The 12,225-nt window shown below is 39.1% G+C and overlaps 1 non-coding gene across 1 annotated transcript; it reads right to left on the bottom strand.

Annotated features, from left to right (window-relative positions):
• Positions 1-11,289: 11,289 nt before the first annotated feature.
• LOC125777964 (small nucleolar RNA U3) lies at positions 11,290-11,496 on the bottom strand. The gene has a single exon (XR_007422461.1). It is a non-coding gene; the product is annotated as a small nucleolar RNA U3 (small nucleolar RNA).
• Positions 11,497-12,225: the final 729 nt, after the last annotated feature.

Below are 12,225 nucleotides of genomic sequence, written 5' to 3'. Positions count from 1 at the left end.
GAAGGAGCCTGATCCTGTTAAAGTGATGTTGCGTTAAGCGATATATCTCTTAAACCTGAAGGTAAATACAATAAACTGAATTGTAACAATTAAGGAAGGGCAAAGTTTGGGTGCAACCGAATTATCCTCCCAAACTCCTGAATTAATGCTGGTGACTGTCAGTGCTATAATATTTGTTAGAACAAGTAAGGAAGGACTAAGTTCGGGTGTCACCGAACATTTTATACTCTCGCATGATAAAGTGATAATCGAGATTTTGCTGTAAAATTAATTAGAATTAAATTCTGAGAGATTTACCGATATTTTCGGTGAAAAATTAGCTTAGGTTAGGTTAGCCACTGAGTTCTTCGTGTTCGATATCAGGGACCTTAAAAAGTTATAGTCCGATCACGACAATTTTTCCACAAGGGATACCTCAGCTCAAATACCGTATTTGTGTAAAGTTTTATTCCGCTATCATCAGGAACCAATGTATGTACGAGTATATATTATACAGAGAAGGCATCAGATGGAATTCAAAATAGCGCTATATTGGAAGAAGGCGTGGTTGTAAACCGATTTCATCCATATTTCGTACATGTCATCAGGATGTTGAGAAAATATTATGTACCGAATTTCATTGAAATCGGTCGAGTAGTTCCTGACATATGGTTTTTGGTCCATAAGTGGGCGACGCCACGCCCATTTTCAATTTAAAAAAAAAGTCTGGGTGCAGCTTCCTTCTGCCATTTCTGCTGTAAAATTTAGTGTTTCTGACGTTTTTTGTTAGTCGGTTAAGGCATTTTTAGTGATTTTCAACATAACCTTTGTATGGGAGGTGGGCGTGGTTATTATCCGATTTCTTCCATTTTTAAACCGTATATGGAAATGCCTGAGGGAAACGAATCTGCAGAGTTTGGTTGACATAGCTAGTAGGGGGCGGGGCCACGCCCACTTTTGCAATTGCAATTACGTCCAAATATGCCCCTCCCTAATGCGATCCTTTGTCTCAAATTTGACTTTAATATTTTTATTTATGGCTTAGTTATGACACTTTATAGGTTTTCGGTTTCCGCTATTTTGTGGGCGTGGCAGTGGGCCGATTTTGCCCATCTTCGAACTTAACCTTCTTATGGAGCCAAGACGTGTACAAAGTTTCATCATGATATCTCAATTTTTATTCAAGTTACAGCTTGCACGGACGGACGGACGGACGGAAATTGTCAGACAGACATCCTGATTTCAACTCTACTCGTCACCCTGATCACTTTGGTATATATAACCCTATATCTGACTCTTTTAGTTTTAGGACTTACAAACAACCGTTATGTGAACAAAACTATAATACTCTCCTTAGCAACTTTGTTGCGAGTATAAAAACGAAAACCATTGTATAGTATATGGAATTTGGGGTAGTATCGACATGCTACTAGCGTGTTACTTAGACTAACTAACCATAAAAAACTAACCTTACTATATATGGTCACACTGTTATGAGAAGAGCACGCCAGCTATTTTTCATTGCGATAACTCACGTGTCATATTATATCATACGATTTCATCCATTTTCACACAATCAGTAGGTCATAAAGGCATACCTGCATTTTCATGGCATTGAGTGGTTTAGGAGTTAAAGGGCGTGGCCACGATTACTTAAGGGGCTATACCAGTGTGACACTTTTGTTTTTTCGATAGTTTATATATTTAAAAATATCCTGTGAAATCGGCAAGGTCGTATCTTGAATAGTTTTTGAATGGCAGCGTTCTAAACAGCGGCCGGTGCAAACATTTATTAGTGAAACGCGTTTTTCTCGAAACGACATTTTTCAAAATTGCTGACATTATAACTCAACGAGAAATTGACCGATCGACTTCAAATTAAAACTGGGTATAGTTGAATATATTTTGCTATACAATAGACTACGATCTTTTTGATTGGTTGAAAATTGCCAATTTGGCATTAAAAAAAATCCGATTTTTTTCGTAAAAAAACGATTTTTTTTCAAAATTACGCCATTTTCTTAATTTTTGATATTTTTCAAAGATCGTAGTTCACTGTATAGGAAATATTTTTAAGTTTAATAAACTTTTAAATTTTTTTTTTGTTTGAGATACTCATTCGGCCGGAATCATGCCAGCAGTTGGAGCGCTTTTTTTTTGGCACCTCCGAAGAGAGCCCATAAATCCGTTATTTTTTAACATTTTTGTAAAAAAAATCTTAAAATATAGCTGAAAATATACCTTATTACGTTCATAGAAGTTTGAAATATTCAAAAGCGTACTTTCTCTTAAAAAAATTCACGAAAATCGCTTAATTTTTCATGCGTCACACTGGTATAGCCCCTTAAAAACAAAAATTCCCATAGGCGCCCATTGCTCCTGGGATCCTCTGTACTAAATTACAAGCCTATATCTTAATTTGGTGCTTAGTTATGGCCTTTTATATGTTTTCGGTAAATGGCCATTTGCGTGCGTGGCAGTGGTACGATTACGCCCATCTAAGGAACCCACATACCAAGTTTCATCGTGGTATCTTAATTTTTACTCAAGTTACCGTATTTCAACTTTCCTCGTCATCCAGATGATTTATACATATATACACACATATATAAGACTAAAGCTATCTCGATTTGTTTTAGGTGATACGTACATTCACTACACACTTTTTAATATGAGCACTGCCGTATCGCCTGTTTGACTGAATTTCCACTTCCTTTTTTCTTGTATTTCGTAAACATGCATCCACCGTGTAAATTATTCAATTCACAAACCATGTCTTTTAAAAATTCTGTAAGTTCTTTATCAAACAAACAATGATATGGGGTGGCTTTAGAATACCGTCTCAGGATTTCGGGAATAAAATGGGTATGGTCGGATAGAGGAGATTCTCCAGATTAAGAATATATACGATGGCTGCTATATATATTTCTGGACTAGGCAACACTAAGTGTTGTGCAAAGTTTGATATTCTTTAGCATAACATCACTCAGAACGTTTTGTCATTTAATAGTGAATTGTTTTATTTACAGGGAATTAAAAAATTCATCTCGGCCAAAAAATGGAATTAACTCGTGAACATTTACGTGCGATCATCGTGCATCGATGAACTAAAATCTTTGTATGGCTATGAAGCACCATCCTCTTCTTCTTCTTTACTGGCGTAGGCACCGCTTACGCGATTATAGCCGAGTCAACAACAGCGCGCCAATCGTTTCTTCTCTTCGCTACGTGGCGCCAATTGGATACTCCAAGCGAGGCCAGGTCCTTCTCCACTTGGTCCTTCCACCGGAGTGGAGGTCTTCCTCTTCCTCTGCTTCCCGCGGCGGGTACTGCGTCGAATACTTTCAGAGCTGGAGTGTTTTCATCCATCCGGACAACATGACCTAGCCAGCGTAGCCGCTGTCTTTTAATTCGCTGAACTATGTCGATGTCGTCGCATATCTCGTACAGCTCATCGTTCCATCGGATGCGGTATTCGCCGTGGCTAACGCGCAAAGGACCATAAATCTTCCGCAGAACTTTTCTCTCGAAAACTCGCAACGTCGACTCATCGGTTGTTGTCATCGTCCAAGCCTCTGCACCATATAGCAGGACGGGAATTATGAGCGACTTATAGAGTTTGGTTTTTGTTCGTCGAGAGAGGACTTTACTTTTCAATTGTCTACTCAGTCCGAAGTAGCACCTGTTGGCAAGAGTAATCCTGCGTTGGATTTCTAGGCTGACATTGTTGGTGGTGTTAATGCTGGTTCCTAAATAGACGAAATTATCTACAACTTCAAAGTTATGTCGCGAGTGCGACTTCTGTTTGTTTGATGACAGGAGATATTTCGTCTTGCCCTCGTTCACTGCCAGACCCATTTGCGTTGCTTCCTTGTTCAATCTGGAGAAAGCAGAACTAACGGCGCGGGTGTTGAGACCGATGATATCAATATCATCGGCATACACCAATCTTATAAAAGATTGTACCTGCTCGATTAAGTTCTGCAGCTCTAATAATTTTCTCCAGCAGCAGATTGAAAAAGTCGCACGATAGGGAGTCGCCTTGTCTGAAACCTCGTTTGGTATCGAACGGCTCGGAGAGGTCCTTCCCGATCCTGACGAAGCTTTTCGTGTTGCTCAACGTCAGTTTACACAGCCGTATTAGTTTTGCGGGGATACCAAATTCAGATATCGCTGCATAAGGGCAGCTCCTTTTCGTGCTGTCAAAAGCAGCTTTGAAATCGACGAAGAGGTGGTGTGTGTCGATTCTCCTTTCACGGGTCTTTTCCAAGATTTGGCGCATGGTGAATATCTGGTCGGTTGTTGATTTACCAAGTCTGAAGCCACACTGATACGGTCCAATCAGTTTGTTGACGGTGGGCTTTAATCTTTCACACAATACGCTCGATAGAACCTTGTACGCGATGTTGAGGAGGCTTATCCCACGGTAGTTGACGCAGATTGTGGGGTCTCCTTTTTTATGGATTTGGCATAGCACACTTAAATTCCAATCGTTGGGCATGCTTTCATCCGACCATATTTTGTAAAGAAGCTGATGCATGCTCCTTATCACTTCATCGCCACCGTGTTTGAATAGCTCGGCCGGCAATCCCTCAGCCCCCGCTGCTTTGTTGTTCTTCAGACGGGTAATTGCTATTCGAACCTTTTCATTGTCGGGCAATGGAACGTCTGCTCCATCGTCATCGATTGGGGAATCGGGTTCGCCTTCTCCTGGTGTTATGTGTTCACTGCCATTCAGCAGGCTGGAGAAGTGTTCCCTCCATAATCTAAGTATGCTCTGGGCATCGGTGGCTAGATCACCTTTGGGGGTTCTACAGGAGTATGCTCCGGTCTTGAAACCTTCTGTAAGCCGCCGCATCTTTTCGTGGAATTTTCGAGCATTACCCCTGTCGGCCAGCTTATCAAGCTGTTCGTACTCACGCATTTCGGCCTCTTTCTTCTTCTGTCTGCAAATGCGTCTCGCTTCCCTCTTCAACTCTCGGTATCTATCCCATCCCGCACGTGTTGTGGTCGATCGTAACGTTGCGAGGTAGGCAGCCTGTTTTCTCTCCGCTGCGACACGGCACTCCTCGTCGTACCAGCTGTTCTTTTGCACTTTCCGAAAACCAATGGTTTCGGTTGCAGCTGTACGTAAGGAGTTTGAAATGCCGTCCCACAGTTCCCTTATACCGAGTTGTTGACGAGTGCTCTCAGAGAGCAGGAGTGCAAGCCGAGTGGAAAATCTTTCGGCTGTCTGTTGTGATTGCAGCTTCTCGACGTCGAACCTTCCTTGTGTTTGTTGGCGTGCGTTTTTTGCTGCACAGAGGCGAGTGCGAATCTTGGCTGCAGCAAGATAGTGGTCCGAGTCGATGTTAGGATCTCGGAGCGCACGTACATCTAAAACACTGGAGACGTGTCTTCCGTCTATCACTACATGATCGATCTGGTTGGTGGTTTTTCGATCCGGAGACAGCCAGGTGGCTTGATGTATCTTCTTATGCTGGAATCTAGTACTACAGATAACCATATTTCGGGCCCCGGCGAAGTCGATCAGCCTCAACCCATTTGGGGATGTTTCCTCGTGGAGGCTGAATTTACCGACCGTAGTGCCAAAGATACCTTCTTTGGCCACCCTGGCGTTGAAGTCGCCAAGCACGATTTTGACATCGTGGAGGGGGCATCTCTCATAAGTGCGCTCCAAGCACTCATAAAAAGCATCTTTGGTCACATCGTCCTTCTCTTTCGTCGGGGCGTGGGCGCAAATCAGCGATATTTTGAAGAACCTCGCTTTGATGCGGATTGTGGCTAGACGTTCATTCTCCGGAGTGAATGATAGTACTCGGCGACGGAGTCTCTCTCCCACCACGAATCCAACACCAAACTTGCGCTCCTTTATATGGCCACTGTAGTAAATGTCACAAGGACCTACTCGTCCCTGTCCTTGACCCGTCCATCGCATTTCTTGGACGGCGGTGATGTCAGCCTTTGTTTTCACGAGGACATCAACCAGCTGGGCAGTGGCACCTTCCCAATTAAGGGCCCGGTCATTCCAGGTGCATGCCCTCAAATCATAGTCCTTATTTCGTTTGCCATGGTCGTCATCAAAAGGGGGGTCTCTCATCCGAGGCTGTGTTTGCTTTTTCATTGGGGGTGTTTTTTTACGTGGCGGGTTCCAAATCCAGCGCACAACCCTAAGTAGGGGATATTTCGCCTTCTCACTTTAGCTCGCCTTCAAACGGATGTTCTTAGGCTACCCAGAGGATACTTGGTCAAAGACCGGAAGTCGTGAGCTGCTTGAGTCATATGTAAAAGAATCGTTTCTGGCCACTCCCAAGTGAATGGCGATCAGAGAACTTTCCTCACTTGCGTGAACTTCTACACATGACTCCATCCTCCAATGATGTGATCCCTTAACTTTCTTTTTTATTTTATTTATTTTTGAAAATTGAAGCCCCTATGGGGCAATATTGTAAAAAATGTGTAGATTTTCCCTCTTTTGGAGACAATTTAGTTATATTTTATATTTAAGTGCGTATGCACTAATTTGGCGTTTAGTAGCGCGCCACATGAGATTTTTTAAGCAGAATTTTTGTATCATTAATGGCGAAAGCCATCCTGCGGGGTCGAAAGATTACGAACATATATTTGTGTTTTTATATGAGGTTGTCAGAGGGAATCTGACCTTGCTTTTTTTACCTTTATGTAGGGTATTGGAAAATTGTGGCTCTAGTGGTTGTCGTACGACGAACCGGCCATTATTTGATCGAATAGTTATGGGGGGAAGTCTCTTTAAGTTTTGAAATTTCCTTAATTGTGAATTAAGGTATTTGTTTTCATTATACTCAACTTGAGTTGGTATGGTGGTGACTAGTTCTGTAACTAGTCCACTTTGTGTTTCGCTGTGCAGCGTTTGAGATTTTTGTGCCTTTGAGCAGCATGGTGTCTCTAAGCAATTTTTGGAATTTTGGGTTTCGTGATTTGCTTTTGCAATTAAATCCGGGGTTCTTTTTGGGCTATTACATGCGCTCTTTTTTCGTTTCGATACGATACCTCGCAGACGTGCTCCATGCTCCGCATTTTAATTGCATATTTTCGTTGCGAATTCCTTTTTCGACCGCAAGGTGAGTGCCGGGAAAGTTAATAGATTCTTTTATTTTATTTTGTTTCAAAATCCATAGTGCCTGTCACTATGGCTCGAAGGACTATGAATATGAGGACACAAAATTTATAATAAAATAAATTTACCAATATATTAACAAAATCATAATTTGAAATTATAAGTTTTAATCGTAAAAACTGTCAATAAGCGGGGCGGCGAGACTCCAATGCCGAAGATGATTGGACGGTGCTGGTGATCGAAGTTCCGCCCATCGGGATAAAAATGTAGAAATCGAGGTCGAATAGCGCAGGTATCGACGCGGCAGTGTGTATGCGAAACTTGGAAGCGAATGAACGTGTCGAATTGTTTAGAACGAATTGTCCGTGCTGGCGAAAGGTGTCGACGCGGCGCAGTGTGTAAACGAATGTTGTGCAGACGGATTGTTTAGAACGAATTGTGTCTGCTTTCTCCTTGTCCATCCATTTTGATGAGTGGGTGTATAAGTATGGTGAGTTGTGTTGGTGTCATCAGCTGTGGTGAATCAAGCTATCTTATTAGGGTGCGTCAGTTTTCCCGAGTAGAGTGGGCGGATGCTTAACTCAGTTAAACACTATTAAATAAGTATTGTTCCTGAAAATAACGTCAAAAAATTTCGTGGAATAAGCCTACCGGGGAAACCACGTTAAAAAACGCGCCGAGTACACTATCTCACAGGTGGTGTGGAAATGTGTGTACATTATGTAGAAGGTGATTCTTACAACGCGATATCTGTGAAATGGTGGGTCCCTATGCGCGGAAGAAGTTATACTTCTTAGTGATATTCCAAAAAATGCATATCATTTTGTATGAAAGAAAACTAGAAAACTTAAATTCACTTGCGCATATGTGCACATATGTGAATAGTCACCTCGTCATCGCGGGTCGATTTGCAAAGAAAGTAAATGAAGACTGACCAGATAACTTAAAAGTATAGAGAAGGTGCAGGTTCGACTGCGAACATTTGATAGATTCAAATTAGGGAATTCACATAGGATGGAAATATGTATGTAGAACTCTTTTATTTTTGATTTATTATTTTTCAAATTATTTAATGTTAATTTGATCTAATTTAATAATAAGTCATTTTAAATATATAAAAGATTTACCTAAACATTATGATGATATTTTCATGATTCATACAACATGTACGAATGTAAGCAATTTCGTTTTGCCGTCGGCATTTCAATTTCTCATGCTTCAATTTTTGCTTTCAACCAAGAAATCGCTGTATGTATGTACAGTTTGTCAAGTAATTCTTTGCAAAATGGAAAACGTCATTGAAATAAATGTTCAAGTTTATTTTTCGTAAGAAAAAATGGATTTATTTTAGTTTTTTCTTTTAAGTTATAATAAGAGTGATTATTAGCTACAATTATAATTAAAAAAAAAAACTTTTTTCAGCATCAAACATAACAAGAAAACAACAAAAACAAAGAGTATGCAAATATTAGGCTGTCAATTAATTCTTTGCAAAATGCAAACAGAAGCTAAAGTGAGACACAAAACAAAGCAACGGTAAATCAAATTCCAGGAAAATCAACACGTGCGTCTGGAATATGTTCTTATGTCTCGTTTTATTATGGTTTTGGTTTTAACAAGTGCACAAGTGTTCGCAATACGGTATTAAAACAATGCCTGGTAAACGAGTTGGTGAAAATGTAATACAGTTGGTTTATTACAACTATTATAAGGGTAAATCGGCAAAAGAATTAGCTGATATGTTTAATATTAAATTAAGGACAGTATATAACATCATAAATCGGGCAGAAAAAGAAAATCGGCTGCATTTGAACAATTCTGAAGGGAGACCAACAAAACTTACCAGACGTACTATCATGACGGACCCAGCAAAGTGTGGAGAAAGCCCAAAACAGCCCTTAATCAAAAAAATATCGTACCAACAGTAAAGTTTGGCAAACTTTCCGTAATGGTTTGGGGATGTATTTCATCCAAAGGCGTTGGAGAGCTTCGTATATTTAATGATGTAATGACCAAAGATTTTTATTTGGACATTTTAAAAAATGAATTAACAAAAAGCGTCTTGGATTTTGGGTTCGTTAGCCCTCAGAATCCAAATAAACTGCAATACAAACTCTATCAGGACAACGACCCCAAACACAAATCGCTACTTTGCAGGACTTGGCTGCTGTATAACTGCAGCAAAGTGATCGACACTCCTGCTCAGAGTCCTGACCTAAACCCTATCGAAAATTTGTGGTGTTTACTAAAGAAGAAGGTGGCTAAACGGGGACCAACAAATAAAAACGGCTTAATAAAAGCAATTAAAGAGGAATGGAAGAAAATACCGGAGTATTACGACATAAATGGTCTTATACATTCCATGCCTCGTCGCCTGAATGCGGTCTTAGATGCCAAGGGACGCCACACCAAATATTAGAACCTTAAATGTTATAGTTTATAAGTTTTCGTTACAAGTTTAACCAATGTTTACATTTTGCAAAGAATTAATTGACAGCCTAATATTTGCACACTTTTTGTTTTTGTTGTTTTCTTGTTCTGTTTTATGCTGAAATAAGTTTTTTTTTAATTATAATTGTAGCTAATAATCACTCTTATTATAATTTAAAAGAAAAAACTGAAATAAATCCATTTTTTCTTAAGAAAAATAAACTAGAAAATGTATTTCAATGACGTTTTCCATTTTGCAAAGAATTACTTGTGTATGTGCAATATATGCCTTTGCGTTTTGCCGCCGGCATTTTCATATTGACATGCAAAAGTAATTATGTATTTCATTGTTTCGTTTTGGCCCAATTTTGTATATTACAAGTGTCAATAATTGCGCCAAAATAAAATATATTATATATTCATATGTAAACATGTTTTAAACTTTACATAAAATTGAAGTGTCAATAATTGCGCCAATTTTCATAAAGTTGGAAATTTTGCGCGAATAAGACGTGTGCGTATTAAGTCGTGAATTTTACTTATATTAATTAATTTGAAAGTGCCGAAAGATGCGAAACGAAATTTCAATAAATTTAAGTAAATTTACATGTATTTTCATTTATATTTAATTGTCAATAAATTTTTTAAAAATTATTTGCCCTAGTTGTCCATTTTTTATTTTCTCACACATTTCAGCCGATTTTTGTATAGAAATTTGACCGGCGTAGAAGCAAAATGCGAAACAATCATACATACATATATTATGTCGTTTGCACATTTGTCTGTATGTTTGCGAAAGCAAATGTTCTACAAAAGCATATTTCTATACTTAAACAAAATTATTAGAACCATCGTGTGTTTCTTATGTACATTGTACATGCATAACCAAACCATACCTAAGTCAGCGCAACCTAAGTGTGAATGGTGGTGTTGGTGGTAAGCGCTTGGAAAGTCAAGATGCTACCACAGGTTCGAATCTCGACAGAATAAATTTTACATCTTCTATCCTATCTTGTGTATCTGCACATGCTCATATGAGTGTATGTATACGCATGTGCGCGTTCAGAAATTGAAATCATATTTTCATCACTTATCAATATACTTATTACATGTGCGCGCATTGACTTCCATGTTCATACATTCATATATACTTATATGTACATATATTTGCATACATTGCCAAACAAATAATGCACAAGCATACAAACATACATATGCGTACACATATGAATATGTCACCAACAAAAAATTAATCTTCACAAGACAATATGGCAGCCAAATTGGCGAAGAACAAGTGTAGTACATTTTACAACAAAAACGATTTCATTCATGAACGAAGGCGCAAATTCCACAAGCGATCTCGCTTCATTCATAAAAACAGAGTCCGTAACATCTCCCCGAGCATGCCTTTGCCAACAAGTCGTCTTTTCGCGACGACTGAAAATCATAAATTGCATAACTTTCTGGTGCTTCTCGCAAAAATCTGCGTCGATATGTATGCATGATCATACGTATACATACATACATATTTACGCATGTTTGTAGGCGAAGTTGCTACAGCGGCAAGGGGTGACAATCGGCGGCCATTACTTTACTTATGCCATAGAAATTCTATTGCTACGAATATGGAAATGACAACGAAATAATGCAAATATGCATATTTCTAAAGGTCATTAATTTTTTTGAAGAAATGAAAGGAATGAATGATCCTGAGAAATACAGTCTTAACTTTTCAACGGCCAATGCAGAGCATTTCAACCAAAAGGAATTTATTTATTAAAATCACCACTCAGAAGTCGTTTTATCCATTGTAATCGAACGATTTTCGAAGAAACATCATTTCTAATATGCCACAAGACAAAATTAGAAATGAACTTCTTAAACCTCACGCTGTGAGATAAAACGATATATGAACCTCGTCATCGCAGGTCGATTTCCAAAAAATGTAAATGAAGACTAACTACAGAAATGATTCTGTAAAGTATAGCGTTAATTTTTCAACGGCCAACGCAGAGTATTTCAACCAAAAGATACGCAAAATAGTTGAGAATTCGCAGAAATGAAAGACAAACGAAAGAAAAAGAAGTATAACTTCAGTAATGCACAAGCATACAAACATACATATGCGCACGCATGTGAACATGTCACCAACCAAAAATTGAAACATTGTTCTACAAAAACAACAACAGCATAAGCATGGCAACATTATGTTGTTGGTAGAAAAGCCGAGCTGTGCCGAAAGAATCGAACAAACGATCGCCGATTGTCACCGCTTCGCTTGCTGCTCGAACATCTTCGCAGACAAGGTTGCGTTAGATTCATATTGAGCAAGGTTGCGCAACCTGAATCTATCGCAACCTTTTCCGAACTCGTATAAGAAGTATAACTTCAAAAAAGTATTCGGACCATTTTTATAGAGAATTTTAAGATCTACAACTTTGCTCTGGGGTACTTTTTCGATAAAACTAACCACTTTTGAGAAAAATACAAAAAACCTAAAATTTTGACCTTTGACCGCGAATAACTTCTTTAGCACACATGGGATTGATGGGGACTGTTGACACTTTATTTTTTATGGTAAACCTAAGGTCTCTAGAAAAAAGAAAACAGACTGCCTACCTCGCAACGTTACGATCTACCACAACTCGTGAGGTATGGGATAGATACCGAGAGTTGAAGAGGGAAGCGAGATGCATTTGCAGGCAGAAAAAGAAAGAGAC

The sequence above is a fragment of the Bactrocera dorsalis genome, chromosome 3, assembly GCF_023373825.1.
Source record: "Bactrocera dorsalis isolate Fly_Bdor chromosome 3, ASM2337382v1, whole genome shotgun sequence".
Classification (NCBI taxonomy): Eukaryota; Metazoa; Arthropoda; class Insecta; order Diptera; family Tephritidae; genus Bactrocera; species Bactrocera dorsalis.
The sequence above is the reverse complement of the archived record's forward strand: the minus strand, read 5'-3'. Positions and strand labels throughout refer to the sequence as shown.